We start from the raw sequence: 19,731 nt of genomic DNA on the forward strand, positions 1-19,731 counted from the left end.
CTGCAAATGCCTTGAGGAACTGACCAGAACCAAAACTGCAACCTAAATAAGAGAAATGTGGGCCATGACTATTGGTAACCCTGACTGGCCTATGAAAAGGAGGAGTGATCCTCTGTCTTGGGGAGATTACAAGTGCAAATCTCTGTCAGAGGAAAACATCATTGCTGCTGCTGCTGCATCCTTGCCCTTATAAAGAACATCTGCTGCCTTCTAGATCTCACCTGAGAGCTCCAATTATTAGCTAACAACTACTGCTCTGATCAAACTCCCAGCCAGACTATGAATCCCGGGCACATGGATCTCTGGGGCAGAGCCAGAAATCTGCATTTTTAACAAGGTGCTGTTTTAAAACAGTAGTTCTCTAATATGGTTGACCACTAGAAGCATCTGGGGAGCAGTTTTAAACTGCAGATTCTCAGAACACACCCCAGACCTCCTGAGTGGAATCTCCAACAATTTAGAAATTGTAATTGAAGTCACGGATCATTATGCTGTTCAGCATGGTTACATAATGATGAAAGTGATAGATCCCAGTTGGTGTCAGTGTCACTTCTCACTAATTGTTTGCTTCCTTTTATAAGAAAAGGAGAGTTAGGTAAGCCATTATGTTTCTATTCTTGCCTTGGACACCAGGAAACCAAAATATGATAGTAACTCTCCCAGCTTAGATTTCTAGGCACAGTTCTTTCCCTTTGTATTAGTGGGTCCTTTCATTAAGCGTTTTTTTAAAATTGTAACTTCTAATTAAAAGCGCTAGAAATAGAGCATAAATTACAAATAAGTGCAAAGTAAATAATTCAAATTCAAGCTCTACCTTAAATTTCAGAAAGTCACCTTTTCTGTTCAGCTTATAAATGTGAGCGAATCCTGCATTTTACAGCTTCATAGCGATGATGGGACTCCCATCAACCTGCCTCCTTGGATAAATGACAGAAGAGGAAGGACCCAGAAGGGATGCTAAACTTGACAGAGTGGAGGAACTCAGGCCTTGTTCAGCTGATCCAGAAATTAAGTTTTTCCCCTCTCAACCCAATTATCTGCTAAGGAGAGCCAGCTGTGGTGTAGTAAAAACAGGCCCGGACCTTCAGCCAGAGAACCAGAGTTTGAATCCCAACTCTGTAAGGCATTGGATAAGTCAGTACCTCTGTGGGTCTAGTTTCTTCATTTGGGAAATGGGGTTAACCTTACCTTTCTCTTGCAGTTATTGTGAAAGTGCTTTGTAAAATGAAATGTTTTATAAAACGCAAATTATTTAACAACTAATGGAAATAGCTCAGAAATGCTAAATAAAATATATTCAAATGTGATAACAAATCCATTATCTAAGAGGGCTTTCCTGTTCCTAGGGAAAAGTGGTAGATTTAAAACAGAAATCTACAATGTTCTACTGTGCTTCTCAAACAGAGGAAAACTTGCAAGAGAACAGTGGGCAGGGTGAGTTCCCCAGCTGGGAAGAAGATGGTATTTAGGTTTACCTTGACTTTGTACTGATCAGAAAATGCTTGAGGCATTGTATTCAGTTCTGGACAGCTCACTGCGGCAAGGCTTTCAGACCTACAGTGTGTCCAAAAGAAGCCAACCAGAGTAATAAGGGCCCGGAAACCACGTCCCATTAAAAATAGCTAATGGAACTTGGCACACATAGACTGGAGCATGCTCAGGGGACATGACCCTCTCTTAAATGTGTATAATGACATAAGATTGTCATGTAAAAGAAGGACTAGTTTCCTACAGTGTGGATCTCCCGATATGTGAAAAGTTGTTGGAGACGAGATGTCAATTCAGGGGAAGATAAATTTCAGAAAGGAGGACATTAACAAGTGAAATAGTGAGCTGCTGGAATAGGACTTGTCAGATGCTTCAAAAGGGATTCTTGCCCTTGGTGAGAAATTGCAATAGATAATCTTTGAAACGTTCTGACCAAAAGATGCTACAAGCCAGTCCCTTCCTCACTGACAGACACAAAGCTCCTCATCATTGGAGATAAACTAAAAGCTGTCTTCCAAAGAACCTAAACTTCACTTCAGGTGGTGGAAGTTGGGAGTTATCATGAGAGCACCTTGATTTGGGGACTCTAAGCTCATCACATGCCCAGACCGTTGCTCTTCAACATCTTCTGTGCTTACTACTTCACTTTGATTGCTAGGCTTCTCGGATCCAAGCTTAATCCGGAACCATCCCCCACCCCACGCCGCCTCCCTTGGCTCCAAGCCAGAAATCTACTGCTGCCATTTGTGTTTTCATTTAGTAAATAAAGATCAGAAATGACTGCTGCTTTAATAGATGGAAAACTTGGGTCTGCAAATAAATATCTTGGGGGAATTAGAGAAGATTTGGAGAACAACAGTCAATCTCAATATAATTAAAAATAAGCTCTCACCTGCTACTAATTTCCTTCTTGTTTCTTTGCTAACAGAAATCTTTGTTTGAACAAAGAGGTAAAAGGCACAGTTAGAAGCTGTTTACATAGTGCAAATGAGAGTGCTAATTGTAGGAAGCCTGCATGTTAATGAGAAAGAGGTTATTTGTCAGTGTGAAATTCTGAGTGCAATAAATTGCAGGTGATATTTCAGGAAACATTCATTTTCTAATGATTTCTTTTCACCTCCAACAGTGGCCCAAAATGAAAGTGCAGCATGTTGTAATGAAATGAGAATCGGTCTGGAAGCCGGGAGATCTGGTGCGGTCCACGGCTCGCTGTGTGCCTGGGGATCAGCTGCTTTGCCTCTCTGAGTTTCAGGCTCCATCTGTGTGGGCATTAGACATGTCTAAGTTTCCTTCCAGCCCTGGCCATCACAGTATAAGAAGTACCAGGAGTGTACCTTGTACTTCTACCAAGAAAGAAGTTTCCCTTTCTTGAGATAGACTTTGTTATTCTGAAACCAGCTTACAAAAACACATTCTTGGAACGGGCCGGCTTCCTAGCTCCCAGGTTTTCCCCTGCCCTGGCTGGTAGGGTTCTGCCCTGTTCTTTTTGAGGAACTCACTGACGATCCCTGGAAACAAGCCACATAGCAGCATCACATCACATGCTTCCCAGCTGCCCTTCAGTTCCTTTCGGCCAAGTTCTGAAGAGCCTCCAGGCCCCCTGACCTCCTGGTGATTCATTCATTTAATATTCTTTGAGCACACACCAAGCTAAGAATGCAGAATTCTGCAAGGCAGACATAGGCCATGCCCTCATGGAACTGACTATCAAATGGGGAAATCAGATGTCAAACAAATAATTACCCAAATAACAGTGTAAGTGCTACATGGCAGAAGTGTGGGATGCTGTGACAAGAGAAAAGGAGATAACTCATGAAAGGTACTTAGAAATGATGCCCTCCTGGGACATGGTAAGACCCTGATAATTATTGACTGTTATTATAACTAAGTCAGAATCTTTAAAAATGGGCCTGGAAACCCACATGTTTAATAAGCTCCATAAGTGGTTCTCAGGACCACACATTAATGTTTTCTCTTGTCTGTGGGGTATCTCTGTGCTAGCCCCTGAGCTAAATGTGTTTTATATCATTTAGTCACATGAGGTGGCAATAACACTTCGCCACATTCCAGGTAGGATACAGAGGCCCAGAGTGGTTCAGTACCTTGCCCAGGGTCAGATCCTGAAGTCTCGGATCCTCTAGGAACAGGGCATATTCCAGCAGAACAGAAACCCAAGGGGGCGGCCGTCGGGAGGCCTGAGCAGAGTGGCTGTGCACAGAGTGGCCTCTGTCCAGTGGGATGGGCTGGATTGGAGGAAGGGTTGAAGTGAGGGGAGCCCTGCCCCCCAGAAGGAACTGTGCTTCTGCGCAGTGATTAGAGAGCCCAGGGAAAGGACTCAGCCTTATCACCCAGCTGGCAGCTGCCCCCCTCGCTCCTCACCTGTGCAGCCCCCCAGTGGTAAGCACGCTGCCCTCACAGCACGGAGCCCTCTGTATTGTGCAGTTGTTTGTGAGTGTCAACCCCTACAAGGCCTCGACCACACGCCTGAAGTCTGGCTGTGTACTCAGAACCAAGCATGGTGGCTGGGACACAGGAGACAGGAATGAATGAAAGAATCCTCAGGGCAGAGCGAGCCCCCGGATTAAAAGAGCTTGATCCCTCAAGTGGCCCAAAAGATACGGCTGGCAGTCAGAAGCCTGGCACTTCAATCCGTCTCTGCTGTTTCCTGGCTGTACAGACCATTGCTACGTTACCTGACATCTCAACGTCTGCCTCATTGTCTGGAAAATGGCTACCATAATCATTCAAATGAGAAAATGGATTTGAAAGGGTCCGTGTACTTGACAAACTAAGACACAAAGACAAGACATTTGCCCTACATGGACGGAGACATGCTAGTGACATGACATCTGATTGGAGTAAGACTTATGTGTCCAAGAGGTGCTGCCTTCCTGGCCATCCCAGGCAGACCGGCTGTCCTTTTATGTGCCCCACTCAGCCTCCACAGCTTCCATCACAGCACCTGGGACCCTCTCTCTGTTACCTTTGTTAGATGTCCACCTGGTCCCCAAGCTATTCACTCCTCCAGGGGCGGCGATGAATCTACCCCAACATGCCAAGGCATGACCATCCCTGGCAGCCTGCTCTCCTTAGAGACTGCCCCAGGAACCGCATCACCACAAGGTCCTTGGTAAAAGGAAGTGAAAATTCTCACTTCTGATCAACAAGCCTCCCCTGCCATGTAGGTAAGGAGAGAGAGATATGTAATGCTTACGCCCAGGGTAATGTTTACCAAAGGAGGGAAGGTAAAATCCCTGTTAGACTGATTAGAATTAATTACTGCAAACCATCAGGTTAGCAGGAATAACAGCAAGGAAGGGGGAGTAGCCATGCAGGGTTAAAATCAGCTCTTCTGCGAGACAAAGAAATGAACCAACAGGCCATTTTCTGTGGCAATACACAGGGAAATTTCCAGGGGGGCAGGGAAGATAAGTCAGCCAGCTCATTGTGCAGCTAGGAGGGAAGATTTCTGTTGTGGCCCTGTTTCTATTCCTACTGGAGGTAGAAAGCAGCAGTGCATACCACAAATGGTCTCCCCCTCAGAAGTCACAGTGAAGGGTCTCAAAGAAATATTTTTTCCATGCACTTGAGAATAAAACAAATAAGAAAATTATTCCAAGGAGGAAGGGACTTAAAACCAATGTCAGTAGCATGAGAAGTGGTCACAAAAGGAATGAAACTCTTCCTCCAGTTCTTAGCATGATGGGAAATTCCCAGTTTTCAAAAATGGCAGCAATCTATAGTCCTTGTAACAAACTCAGTGAGACACAAGTAATAGAAAATAGGAGAAGCTTGTTACCATCCCGGCTTCACACACATAAATTTCCCAGGAGGACAAGAGTTACCTCCTCTACCATAATTGATGCAGCAAATTAGGGGGCGCTCTCTTCCAAAACTAGGAACCTTCCAAGACTCAAACTCTCAGTCTCAGCATCCTATGGTGAAAAGGTCAAGGACTCTGAGGCTGGGCAGGCTTGGATAGGAAGCATTTTCAAGTCATACAACCAGGGGCAAATTACTTAACCTTTCTGAGCCTCAGTTTCTTTCATCTGTGAAATGGGCAGAAAGTACCTCTTAGATAAGGTTGTTACGAGACTCAAAAGATATGACTAATGTAGAGCACTGGGCACGATACCTGTGAAATAGTGGAGCCTCATAAAATGTTCTAAGACCTTTCTCCATTTCTCTCGTACTTGAGAACAAAGAAGTTGGAAGAAATCTGGAAGATTTCTCTGTTAAGTAAAAAAGACTAAAACAGTACATCATCTTATCTTCTAGTTAATAGTTATGAGTATTAGGAATACCCTGTTTGACCCACCAAAAGTAAGTTAAGATCCCCCCTAGGTGTCCCTACAGCAACTTAGCATCCGTCCATCGCAGCACCCAGGCCACTGTTTGAAATACTATGATTGTCTGCTGCCACTACACGCCCTTCTGATCAGAAGGAAAGATTTTGCCCTGCCGAGACAATTTGCAGTGTCTGACTGTTTTCTTAATGGTACCGTGGGTTACTTCTAACAAAAGTGAAGAGGCAGAGATATCAACTGTCAAACTTAGTATCTAAGGAAATCGGACATTTCATACTTAATAATCTAATAAAAATGATTTCATGTATAAATTTATGAAATTGCATAACTTAATATAAAAAGAAAATATATTTCCTTTTCCAAAACTTATAGATTCTTACAATAATTTATCATAAAGATATAGAGAAAATTTCAAAGTCCCAAACCAAAGTTTTACAAGCTATATCCCTGAATATAATTTAATAAAATTATAAATTAATAACAAATGTTTTAAAGAAACGTCTAGCCCCTTAAAATTAAAAAAAAGATCACTCTACTAAACAATTGTTAAAAGGGAAATATAAATTATAATTGCAACTAGTTTTTAAAATAAAAATGAAAAAAGTATACATAAAAATGTATATGAAATATCCAAACTGTTCTTGGAAAAGAGTCCATATATTAAACAAGAAAGATGGGATATTAATAAATGAATGTTTTATTTAAAATTTAGAAAAAGAACAATAGAATAACTTTTAAAAATAAGAGAAAGGAATAAATAAACATAAAATAGCATAATAAAGCTAAAGGCATAAAAAAGATTAAACAGCCAGGTTTCTAACATAAGAGAGGATCCTGGGAAGATGGAGATAATAGTGGTGGGATGGTTTTTAGAAATTCTCCAATCTCCACATAAAAGCAGAGTAACTAGACAGCAAAACCAAAATCCACAGGCAACATTTACAATAAAATTAGGTGACAAGTTATCTCCCTGAGCCCCTAAATACAAGTGAGTGAGACAAATCAACGAGAGACAAGATCTGCGTATCATTGGCGCCCGCGCAAGAGAAAGCAGAAAGACACAACAAGATGCATCTGAGAAAAGGAGCGCTCTGAAGGAGCCAGAAGATTTCACTGGAAAAAGCAATGGGCCAATTTAAGGGAAGCAGCTAAAACTGGGAGAGGGTTTGCTTTCTCCAATAGCAGATGAATACAGAGGAGCCAAAGGAGTGGAACGGTCTTGCCCCTATGAAATGGGAGGAAAGGGAGAGATTGACATTTGCAATGAAAAATTTTCTCTAAACTAAAAGATTAAAAATGTGAAAGAAATGGAACAATTTTAAGAAAGAGCAAATTATTTAAATTGATCCAAGAAGAAATAGGAAATTTGAATGGATGAAAAACCATGACATGAATGAAAGTGTTCAAAACATTGCTCTCTAAAAATGATAGGCACATATGGTGTGATGGAAAAATTCTTTCAGACCTTCAAAAAGCAGATATTTCTCTCTATTTCAATGTTTGAGAACAAAGTAAATAAATAAATATTAACAAAAGTAATTACACATACACACAAAAAGCCTGTGGAACTAAATTATTTATAAACACAGATGAAAATGTTTAAAAACATACTTTAAAACAAAATACAGTATCATAGAAAAAGAACGATAATCCATGTCCAGGTAAGATGTAACCTAGGAAATCTACTAAGGTTATTTATTCCACCAATATGTCAAGGGAGGGGGGGAAAAAAAACCCTTAAAAATCAGCCTAATAGATGATGAAAAGTCATTAATAAGATTCCATGTTTATTCCTGAAAAAAAAATTCTTTATAAATTAAAAAAGTTCATTTTTAACATGATGAACAATATTTGTATTACTAATGTACAAGGGCTGTCAGGAAAGTACCCAGCCATGTAATATGAAAAATTATGAAAATTATGGCTGGATACTTTCTGGACAGCCCTCATTTACTTCAGATATTATGATGAAATACTGGAAATATCCTCATTAAATAGAAGAGTAAGATAAGTCTTCCCAGCATTACCACTATTATTCAAAATTATTCTGGAACTTCCTGCCAATGCAATAAGTAAAGAAAACGGAAAAAAAGAGTTATGGATATTGGAAAGGAAAAACTTATTTGCTAATATTGAAATTGTCTTCGTATGACCTTAAGAAATAAAAATAAAAATGATTGAAGATAATTCTCTCCTCCAAAGTGTTCTTCTAGTTAAACATAAAAAAGAAAAAGATAACTGTGCTTGATAAGTGGTATAATTAGACTTAAAATCAAAAGAGGTACTATATAGTACCCTCTATCCCCTGCCCAACACATATAGATTAAGTTTTATAATGATTCTCTTGCCTATTGAAACTTCTTCATTATATAAAAGTTAAAACTCAGTTTTTTATTTTTCTCATTGTGGTAGGTTAAATAATGGTCCCCAAGATACCTAGGTCCTTATCCCTTTAACCTGTGAATGTTACCTTATATGGCAAAGGGGACTTTGCAGATGTATTATAATTAAGTTAAGGATCTTAAAATAGGGAGACTATCTTGGTTTATCCAGATGGAAAATGTCCTTATAAGAGAGAGGCAGAAAAAAAATGACACTGAAGAAAGCAGCAATGTAGTAATGTGACAACTGAAGCAAAATGCTATGCTTTTGGCTTTGGAAGGGCCACGAGCCAAGGAATACAAGCTGCCACTGGAAGCTGGAAAAGGCAGAGAACTGGATTCTCCCATAGAGCATCCAGAGTGAGCACAGCCCTGCTGACACCTTGTTTTTGACTCAGTGTAACTGATTTTCAGACTTCCAACCTCCAGAACTATAAGAGAATAAGTGTATGTTGTTTCCAGTCACCACCTTTGTGGTAACTTGTTACAGTAGCAATAGAAAACTGATACACTTGTAAAATCATTTTTTATTAAAAAACAAACAAATCAGGAACAACATTGTACAATTATACATTGGTCTTGCACATAAAAACTACAACACATTCCCCGCCCCGCCCCCCGCCCCCCGGAAAAAAGGTATGGTCCCATGGCAAAGAACTCTAAATAAAATGAAGCTTCCAAGAGAGATGAGGTATTTACATTTTTAAAAATAAATTTGTAATAATTTTCATATAAGAAAAAAGGAATAAAAGATAGATGGTAGATAATACAATCCATAAAGAACATAAACAATACTAGAACAGTAAAAGTTCTATCAAAAATACTGAAATCCTGCCTGGGCGCGGTGGCTCATGCCTGGAATCCTAGCACTCTGAGAGGCCGAGGCAGGAGGATCACTTGAGGTTAGGAGTTCGAGACTAGCCTGAGCAAGAGCAAGACCCCGTCTCTACCAAAAAAATATTAAAAAAAATAGCCAGGCATGATGGCACGCACCTATAGTCCCCCTACTCAGGAGGCTGAGGCAGGAGGATTGCTTGAGCCCAGGAGTCTGAAGTTGCTATAAGCTAGGCTGATGCCATGGCACTCTAGACCAGGTGACAGAGTGAGACTCTGTCTCCCCCCCCACCACCAAAAAAAAGAAAGAAAGAAAGACTGAAATCCTGAATGAGATGAGACTTCTGGGGATGAATAATGTTAGACAAAAACATGCTTCTTAAGGTGGGTTCCAAGCAAAAAGGAGCAACAACAAGGAAGGAACAAGCCAACAGGTGAGATGATAGTGTCAACTAATTGATGATCTAGAAACAGCAGGATCACTCAGCCAGTGCTGTGCCTTTCTTATTTTGTTAAGATTATCTCCAAATAGAAAATGGCAGAAAAAAGATTGCCAAGATGGAATTTATTATAGTGTATATACACAATGGAACACTATTCAGCCATAAAAAAGAATGAAATCCTGTCATTTGTGGGACATAGATGAGCCTGGAGGATACTATAATGTGATAAGTTAAATGAGTCAGGCACAGAAAGATAAATACTGCATGGTCTCACTCATATGTGGGAGCTAAAATAACATTGAGCTCATAGTAGTAGAAAGTAGAACTGTGGTTATTAGAGGCTGGGAAGGGTAGGAGGGAGGAGGATAAGGAAAAGTTGGCTAACAGATACAAAGTCACAGCTAGATGGGAGGAATAAGTTTTAGGGTTCCACAGCACTGTGGGGTAAATATGGTTAACAATAATTTAGTGTATATTTTTAAAAGCTTGCAGAGAAGATTTTGAATGTTCACAACATTAACCATAAATGTTCAAGGTGATAGGTATGCTAATTATCCCATTTGATCATTACACATTGTATACATGTATCAAAATATCACTCTGTGTCCCATAAATATGTACAATTATTATGTGCCAACTAAAAATAAAAGGAAAAAAGTTGGTCCTTATGTCATGATAAATAAAGTGACATTAAGAGAATTCCTAGTTACATTACACCAATTCATTCATCTATTCATTCATTCAACAAATATTTACTTAGTGCTTAATATGTACCAGGCACTTTTTGGAACACCCAGAGAACCAAAAAGCCAAGGTCTCATCTTCATGGAGGTTATGACAGTGGGAGAGATGACATTACAAATAATCACATGAATATATCAGTACAAATTGTGATAAGAGGTATGATAAAAAAAAGGAAAAGGCAAAATGAGATTATACTCAGGACTTACTTTAGATTGGGGGTGAAGTGGGGGGTGTCAAGGAAAGTTTCTCTTGAGAAGCAATATTCACATCTACGCATGTCGTCCAGCCCAGGAGACTATGTAGGACTAAAAGGACACACAGGTGTGACTACAGAAACCCAGTTGATAATCTTGAGAAACACAAAGAGAATATGAAAAGGTGGGAGATAGGAAAAGGTATCCATTTCCAAAAGTGGAGAAAATGCAGAGTCTGGAAACCACAAACCAAAAAACAAAAAGCTATGAGCGTGAGAAAAGAAAGCAGCTTTGCCCGTCAGTTCACACAGATGAAGTCACAGGAAAGCAGCTCACGCAGGTACCTACCTCTGCCTTCTCAAGCTCTCCTGAAGTCCACCAGCTCACTCTTAATCTCTTAATTCGACACAAGAGGTTTGCCTCCTAGCATTTGCTGGTGAGTTTGCTGTGTTTGGAGACTTCAAGACAACTCTGCATCAAAAATTCTTGCATGCACCTTCCAGTTGTTGCCTGTGTCTTCTCTCTGGCTAAAGGTAATTTCAAACCTGTGCTTATGGAAAGAACAGTATAGTTTCTTTCCAAGGACTCTGGTTCCACCAGAAAGGTTCTGCCATGTTGCAGCTATGACTCATATCCTCGCTGATCTCATGGAAAAGTAGAAAGGAAAAGAACTATATGGTGGTATAATTCTTGCTGGCCTGAGTTAGAACAGCATAATTATCTTTCAATCCATAAATTCTTTCACTTCCTTACCACTTTTGCCCACTCTGCTATATACATATGATCGTTAATTTTATGTGTCAATTTGACTGGGCCATGGGGTGCCCAGACATTTTGTTAAACATTATTTGTAGGCATGCTTGTGAGGGTTTTCTGAGTAAGACTGCATTTGAATCAGCAGGACACAATGTGGGTGGGCATCAGTCAATCCATTGACAGAGTTAACATAACAAAAAGGAAAAGAAAGAGAGAATTCACTCTCTATCTCTACCTGCCTACTGAGCTGAGACACAGGCCTTCTCCTGCCCTCAGACTTGAATGAACATCAGAAGCTCTCCTGGCTCTTAGGCCTTGGGATTCAGACTAGAACTACGCCATGAACTTTCCTGGGTCTCCAGCTTGGCCGACTTGCCCTGCAGATTTTGAGACTTGCCAGCCTTCGTAATTGCACGAACTAGCTCCTCACAACAAATCTCTTGTTAGATGTATATAAGATTTTATAAATCTATACAATTTAAAAATATGTTATGGCCGGGAGCGGTGGCTCACGCCTGTAATCCTAGCACTCTGGGAGGCCAAGGTGGGCGGATCGTTTGAGCTCAGGAGTTCGAGACCAGCCTGAGCAAGAGTGAGACCCCATCTCTACTAAAAATAGAAAGAAATTATATGGACAGCTAAAAATATATATAGAAAAAATTAGCCGGGCATGGTGGTGCATGCCTGTAGTCCCAACTACTCGGGAGGCTGAGACAGGAGGATCCCTTGAGCCCAGGAGCTTGAGGTTGCTGTGAGCTAGGCTGACAGGCCACGGCACTCACTCTAGCCTGGGCAACAAAGTGAGACTCTGTCTCAAAAAAAAAAAAAAGTAAAAAAAAATAAAATAAAATAAAATAAAAATATGTTATATAATTATTATAAATATATTATATACATATATAATTAATATGTATACAATTTTACATAGATATAGAAAATCTCCTATTGGTTCCACTTCTCTGGTGAATCCTGACAAATACTATATTACCATATATTTCTATATATATAAAAAATATACATATATATTACCGTATACAAAGAAACTTTCTTACCCAGCACCATCCAATAGAAATATAATGCAAGCCACATATACAATTACAAATGTTTTAGTAGCCATATGTTTAAAAAGTGAAATTAATTTTAATATTTTAATTTAAGTCACTATATCCAAAATATCATTTCAACATTAATTAACATAAAAACTATTAATGAAATGTTTTGCAATTTTTTTTATTTCTAAGTGGTCAAAATCTGGTGTGTATATTACACTAACGACACATCTCAGTTTGGACCAGCCACATTTCAAATGCTCTTGCATTTCAAATGCTATAGCCATCGATGGCTAGAGGCTACCATACTGGACAGCACAGTTCTAAACTGTAACTTACTTTTATATTCTATTAATAGAAAACTCTAGATGTCAATTGTGGTAAGAATTTTAAATACAAATATGAAATGGTTTCTTTAATGAAGCGTCCTAGAGGTCGGGTTTATGGGAAAATGCTGGCCTTCTCATCGGTGCAAAGAAAGTCTGCTACCTGGTGTGGTTTCAGGCGGTGCCACATTGAACACCAGTAGATTCAGTTCAGACGTGGTGCAGCCATGCAACTGTAGTCCTGACTCCAGCGGTCAGGACTAAGACAGGCTGCTCTGAATAAAAAGCAACCTCATACGCAGTGCCTTGGGGCAAAGAAAACTCCACATTACTTACTTCTTGAGGGTAATATTGTACATTGCAAGTGGCAGTCAAAAAGCAACTTTAACCCACACCGTTTTTATGTTAAGCCATTGTCAGCTAATAAGGCATTTGTTTAAATTTCTTCATCAGATTGTGCATTTAATTTCACAGACTAGAACAGCATTGTATGGCAATGTAGAGTTTCAAGCATTTTTCTCTCATTATCTCATTATCTTATTTAATCCTAGCATAATCATATATCATTGCACCGGGGGAAAGGGACAAGAAATCAGTAAGTTTTGATGAGAGCACTAAACCATTTGACATCACTTAGTTCTAATTAAATGACTGAGATACAAACCATCATTAATATAACCCCCCCTCCACACACACACTCTAAGGTTTCCAAGTTTCACTGAGTGAAGAAAATATTTGTTAGCTCATTAGCACATGTTAACATAGAATAATCATTAGTAGGTTTTTTTTTTCCTGTCAGTGTTCAAACAACAACCTTGGTAACCAAAGAGAAGGTTAAAAATAGGTGAAATCTCATTTTTAATAAAATTAAGTTTAAAATTCTCCTTAAGAGAAAGTGGGCAACATCATTCACATTTTTACTCTCATTAAGACTGTGGTTCTAAACTTTGCAGGGGTCCCCAACCTATGGTGAGTTGTATTATTATTTCATTATATATTATAATGTAATAATAATAGAAATAAAGTGCACAATAAATGTAATGCACTTGAATCATCCTGAAACCATCCCCAACCTCCCTGGCCCATGGAAAAATTGTCTTCCATGAAAATGGTCCCTGGTACCAGAAAGTTTGGGGACTGCTGTAGTATTTACTCCCATGGAGCAGGTAAGAGTGGAAATCTTTGCCTGGATGGCGTATTAGTGAGCTGAAAACACCCATTTTCTCTCTGTCACCATTTCTTCATCACCTATTATTGGAGTGCTTAGACATTTTGACAAGGGTATTATTTCAGTATGAACCCTTACAAAAGAGAGGAAGAATATTTCCAAATATTTGATAAAAACATCCAAGGTCATTATGCTCCTCTTTTTTTTTTTTTGGCACTGAATTTATTTCCTTTGGTATCTTGCTGTGCGCACACACACACAAAAATTCAATGTAGAAGAAATTCAAAAGCTCCCATCTCCTCAAAAGATAAAAATCTCTAAAATCATATTCTTCCTTCAGTGGCTTGATTTGTTTTAAGAAAAGCAGAATCAAATGTCAATTCAGCATAAAAGTATCAATCATATAAGTCATCTTGAAAAAAAATTATATACAGCAAAGGTAGCACCCACATTTAAGAAGAAAGTCCAGTCCATACAGGATAGCCATCATTTCTTAAAACAGTTATCACGACATTTATAAATTGTCTCACTAATATTTTTACTTTTGGGTGGGGACTCATTATATATCTGGTTGCACTACACACACACACAAATAATTCTTATGAGACATCTTTTAAAAGGCTTTTTTGACTAAGGCCTGGGCCAGGCAGTTCTGAGGGACTGCCAAATGATAATAGCGCATGAGACTAGACAGTTACAGGTGGTTCAAGACTAGCAATAAAGTAAAACCACCCCACCCCACTCCAGAAGGGGGGGGGTGCATGCTGCTAATGGGAATCAAACCAGATGGGTTGAGCATCCCAGAACTTAAATGGGAGTGGGTTACCATACTGATATAAATGGAAAGGCAGAGAAATGAGCAGTTATCAGAACAGAATGAAATGAGACAAGATCTAGAACCAAGTAAGTTAATAGCTGGGAACTAATTTGGTGACCATAGCCGGTCTGCCACTGTGTCCTTCAGGCATGGCTTACCATGGGCTGAAGTGAGGGCATGTGTTTTAAAGCAGCGTTTCTCAAACTTTACTGGTTATAGATTTCCCCTGAGAATCTTGTTCAAACGTAGAATCTGATGAGTCTGACGCAGTAGGTCAGGTGGAGATCCTACACGTCTAATGGCCTCCCAGGTGATACTGATGCTGCCGGGCTAAGGGCTGCGTTCTGAGTAGCAAGGACTTAGAGGGAAGAATCTTGTCAAAAGTCAATGATGACTGCAGTGGTACTTTTTGTTGCTTTCATCTTTGCTGTACTTAACCATAATAGCTTCAAAAAAGATTTTTTTAAAATTAATGCTCTTTAGGAATCATACATAGTAAAACCTCTGCTTGGACAAGTGCAAGGATATCTGCCAGGCAAGAAACATTCTGTGTCCTCAAGGAGGTTGGGGTCTGTGGAAAAAGTAGGACCCCTTTGAACTCCTTCATGTTTCAGGAATGAGCTGGGGTAGAGGTAGTAATATAAATATGGCCAAAGACAATGCCCATATGAATCTTGAAAATGGCATCAGAAATTTAATTCTCTAAAGTGACTTAGCTCGAGATTCTGTTTAACAGCCGTTTCAAGTATAACAGAAAGCAAAACAAAAACAAAAACTTCCAGGAGAACGGTAGTCAGTGAGCCCGAGTTAAAACCCCCAAATGCAAACCAACATCATCAAACCCAAGTTCATAGAACTGAAAGCTTTTTCTGCCAATGTTAGCAAAACCAGTCATCCTGACGTTGCCCTTCAACTTAAAAGAGTTTAGGAAAAAATATGGGGGTTCTAGTGCCCACTCCTTTGTCAGGAAATCACTAAATAATAATAGCTATTATATTTTAGCATTTACTGTGATCCAGGCACAGTAAGTGTTCTATAAGTATTATCTTACTTAATCCTCACAGCAAACTTATGTAGTAGGTACTGCTGTTAACCCAGTTTCAGACAGATCAAGTAACCCCCCCCACAAAGGTCATACAGGCAGTAAGAAATAAGGTAGGATTCGAAACAAAGGCTGCTTGGAATTTTTTCATAATAGAAAGATTTTTTTTTAAATTAAAGGTCTATTTAATTCTAAAGCCAAAACATGATAAAAAATGATCATAACCATATCTACTCAAACTACTTCACAGGGTGTTTACGAAGCTCCAATGAAATGATAAGACATTGGAAAGCGCTTGGAAAACATCTGTAGCTAAAACAAGAAACACAGAAAGACAGAGACAGACACACAGAGAGAGCTAAGCTAGCAAACAAAGGTGCTGAGTAAACTATAGAGGATGAGTTTAGCTGTTGATGTGATTTATCATTACCAGTTTCCAAGGTTGTGGAGCCAAGTCAAGGCTGCAAACGTAAATCTGCGCTTCTTCCAGCATCAGGACTGCTTTCTTGGAAATCACAGTAAATCCACAAGAGAATTCCCTCTAATTCCACCCCTGCTCCATCTTCCCACACCCACAGCTCGAAAGCCTACCTTAAAGACATTAACGAAGGAAATTCCAGGCCTTTCTAGTTAAGTGATCCTGGATCTTGACTAATTAGAGTTCCATGGCTTGAATTTTGTTGATCCGAATCCCTCCTCCATGGTTTAAGCTCATTCCCTCTTTACAAGGCTTCAATAAAGACAGCTGATCCTAATCCATCTCTTAATGATTAATCAAACCTATAGTCTATACCTCAACTCATGATACGCTCCACCAAAAGTCTAACCTGCTACTATTATCCATTCCTTCATCAGTGGCCAGCATTTCTGAGCACTTCCATGTGTTAGAGTCTCTGCCAGAGACTAGGCAGATACAAGGAGAATGAGAGGTGGTTCCTGTTACTTCTTATATGGAAATTATGCAGTAAAATCACTATGAGAAGAGGGAGCAAATGCTCAGAGGCATAAGAGAAAAGTACAGATAGAGTGCTAAAGAATTTGAAAAGGAAGAAGTTACTCTCATATGGGGGAAAATGAAGTTCATGAGAGACTTTGTGGACGAAGCAGCACTTCAGCTAGACTTGGGAAGATAAGAAGAAGGTAGAGGTGTGGACTTGGAGAGGAGCAAAAATGGCCAACCCCTAGGGCCGAAAGATAGAGGACACCAGACTAGTCTGCCTGAGGGAGTTCAAGGGCAAAGTAGAGCCACTGAAAGGCGATGTTTTCACAACACCTGCACTAGGCAGCGAAAACGGTTTCTAGTCATACTCGGCATAAATTCTGCACTAACCCACAGCATTTTCCTGTCTATAATCAGTCAACTGAACCTGAATTAAGGAAGAAGATACATAAAGATTTTAATTTTAGTCCCAGAGGGGAAGTTGCTACCAAAAAAAGGAACGGGGGTGGTTAACATGATAACGAAGCACAAGAGTAAGAGGTTTGTTCTTATATCAAGAGCAGCATCATGGCAGGGCCTCTCAGGTTTTATTTACATAGGTATATGGAGATAGTGTTTGGATGAAATATCACCTAAAAAAGAATGACGTCTTTCTTATATCTTAGACTATGTAGCAACACATGGGGGAATGTCAGTGCAATCAAACAGTGAAATAAGCAAATATCCTTAAAAAGGGAATGTCAGAAAATGGTCATTTTCCCGCACTCTTGCCACGCTGAGTAATGTGTCTGTAAGTTTCACCCAACAGCATCCTCAACAAGAGAAAAAACACAGACCAATGAAATTAGGGAAGGGTCTGGCAATCAGATTAAAGACTCACAGGGGAAAATAAGTACCCAAAATAAATGTGTTGGAAAACCCATTTTGCTAATCATGCCAAGAGCTAAGCCCCACTTAAACTACTGGTGATGTGTGAATGCTCCTTAATGTCATTTTCAAGAGACTACACCTAACAAATACAAGTTTCCCGGGGAGAATCACAATTGTGCAATGGCATTTTTTTGTTTGATTGGTTAAACTGCTTTTTTGGTATGTCCTTTAGTTGCAGAAGTGGCTTCCTTTTATCAAGATACTGAATCCTTTCTTCACCTCCTACCATTCTGTAGGCACAAAGGTGAAAAAGCACTTATTTGGGGACACAATTAATAATAAACAGCTAATATCTTGAACTTGGATAAATTTCATGAATATCTAAATATGCAGCATGACTCATTAAGAAATATGGATCAAGAGGCCTTATAAAAGTAAATCACCTTCAGAAAAATAGACACAGCTGCTAGGAAAACAGAGTTACATTTCCACTCATTTCTGACAGAATGATCCTACCTGGAAAATATTGGAGAGCCCCATTGAAATTAACATAGTTAAATAGGGTGGCCCAAGTTACCCTTCCCTGGAGGTAGCAATGCAAGGGTGAGCCAGTAGGACTTTTCTTTGGCCTGTGTCCCAGTAATTCAACTTCTTTAATGAAGGAGGATAGTCAAATCATGTGACTTGTTTGGAGGAAGGCACTGAATATGTTTATACAAGACCACACAAGTTTATCTACATTGGCATCTACCTTTCTGTAAGGAAACGGAGATGGAAAATAGACCTTGTGTATCATAGGAACTGGCTAAAATGGAAAAAAAGAAGAGAAACCAAATAAAAGTAACCAGCTCCAGCAAAGGATCATAATATGTATTTTTGTTGAAAAGTACCAGAAGAGAAAGGTGTGATCACCAGGGACCAGTATAAGTACCATAAAAGTTCAGAAGACATGTTTAAAATATTAGCACATACATACATATCACACACACATGCACACCCACATACACATACACATGGCAACTTGGCATTTTGAATGTTTGCAACAACATGTCCACCCTGCCCTTTTCCTTAGTAAATGGGCCTCTGTAACCAGGAAAACCATAAATCTCAATTCAAAAATAAAATTAGGTGGAGAAGAAGGAGTCTGAGAAAAAAAAATAAACAAAAAGATGCCTTGATTCCTTAAACCTTTTATTCATAGATAATCCTAACTACCTCTTACCTTCTGCATCTACTTGTGACTCCAGTGAAGGCTGCCTTGGCAGTGGCCACTTTTTCTGCTGTGTGAGGCCAGCCTACGGCTGCATTTGCTCCTCCCTTTTCATTTTGAACAATTGGAGGGATCACTGTATTTCAAGTCATTTGGAATGACAGCCCTCCAGTTCTATAGAAGAAACTATAAAACTAACTCACATAAAGAAATTTTCTGGCTTTTCTACACTAACTATGATCCCCAAATCACTTCATCAGCAAAGCACAGCATCATCCTGGTGCCCCTTTCTTGACTGCACTCTGGGTGGCAGTCCTGTGTTTGTGGTACTAGGAGAAAGGAAGACGGAATCCTCAAAGAGGCCTAAGCTTCTCCTGAGACATTGCTGAGACCTTATCTTTCCTTTATATAGCATTCCTCAACCTTCTGATTAAAAGTACTGCCTCTTCCTTGGTTTATGTAATCATTTTGGAAATATTTCGGATCTTGCAAAGTTCAAACAGCAAAAGTCAACCTAAGTGGTCCCAGGGAGAATAAACTGGTCAAATACGAAAGCTGGGACTTAATCCCTTAGCAGCCAGGAAGGAGTTAGAAGATGGCAATCATACTTCTAAATGGAGTCCTCTCTCTGAAACACAAAGATGCACAAGTTCACCAAAAACAAGGCAGAACAAATCTCATATACTTTTTTGATACAGGAGAAGGCCACAGATATAAAGTACCTTTGCTTAGTATTATATCTGGCCAAGTGTCTCATAATATACTTATGTACCAGAAGGAGAAATATGAATTGGATGATCATGTAGTTGCCCAATGAGCCTTATTTAAAGTGCCAAGGTCAACAGGAGGGAGATCTCCATCAGTATAAGAGATTGTTCAGCTAGCTTCAACCACTAATAGCTCTCTCATACCCTACAAATGTAGTATCAACCTGGAAGGATAGGGACCTATGTTTATAGAATCACTGTGTATTGTCTTTCAAGGTACTATATTATACATTTTCTGTGCATTTGTATGGAAATATTGAGGACCTGACCTGTGATTTTCCCCTAGGAATTTCTGAGCACTCCTCCACTGGCTTCTTCAAGATCCCTCCTACTGGAATCCATGTTGCTCTTATGATTAGCATTTTTACTAACCCCACCCCCAATTTTCAATTACA

Source organism: Eulemur rufifrons, chromosome 7, assembly GCF_041146395.1.
Source record: "Eulemur rufifrons isolate Redbay chromosome 7, OSU_ERuf_1, whole genome shotgun sequence".
Taxonomy (NCBI): Eukaryota; Metazoa; Chordata; class Mammalia; order Primates; family Lemuridae; genus Eulemur; species Eulemur rufifrons.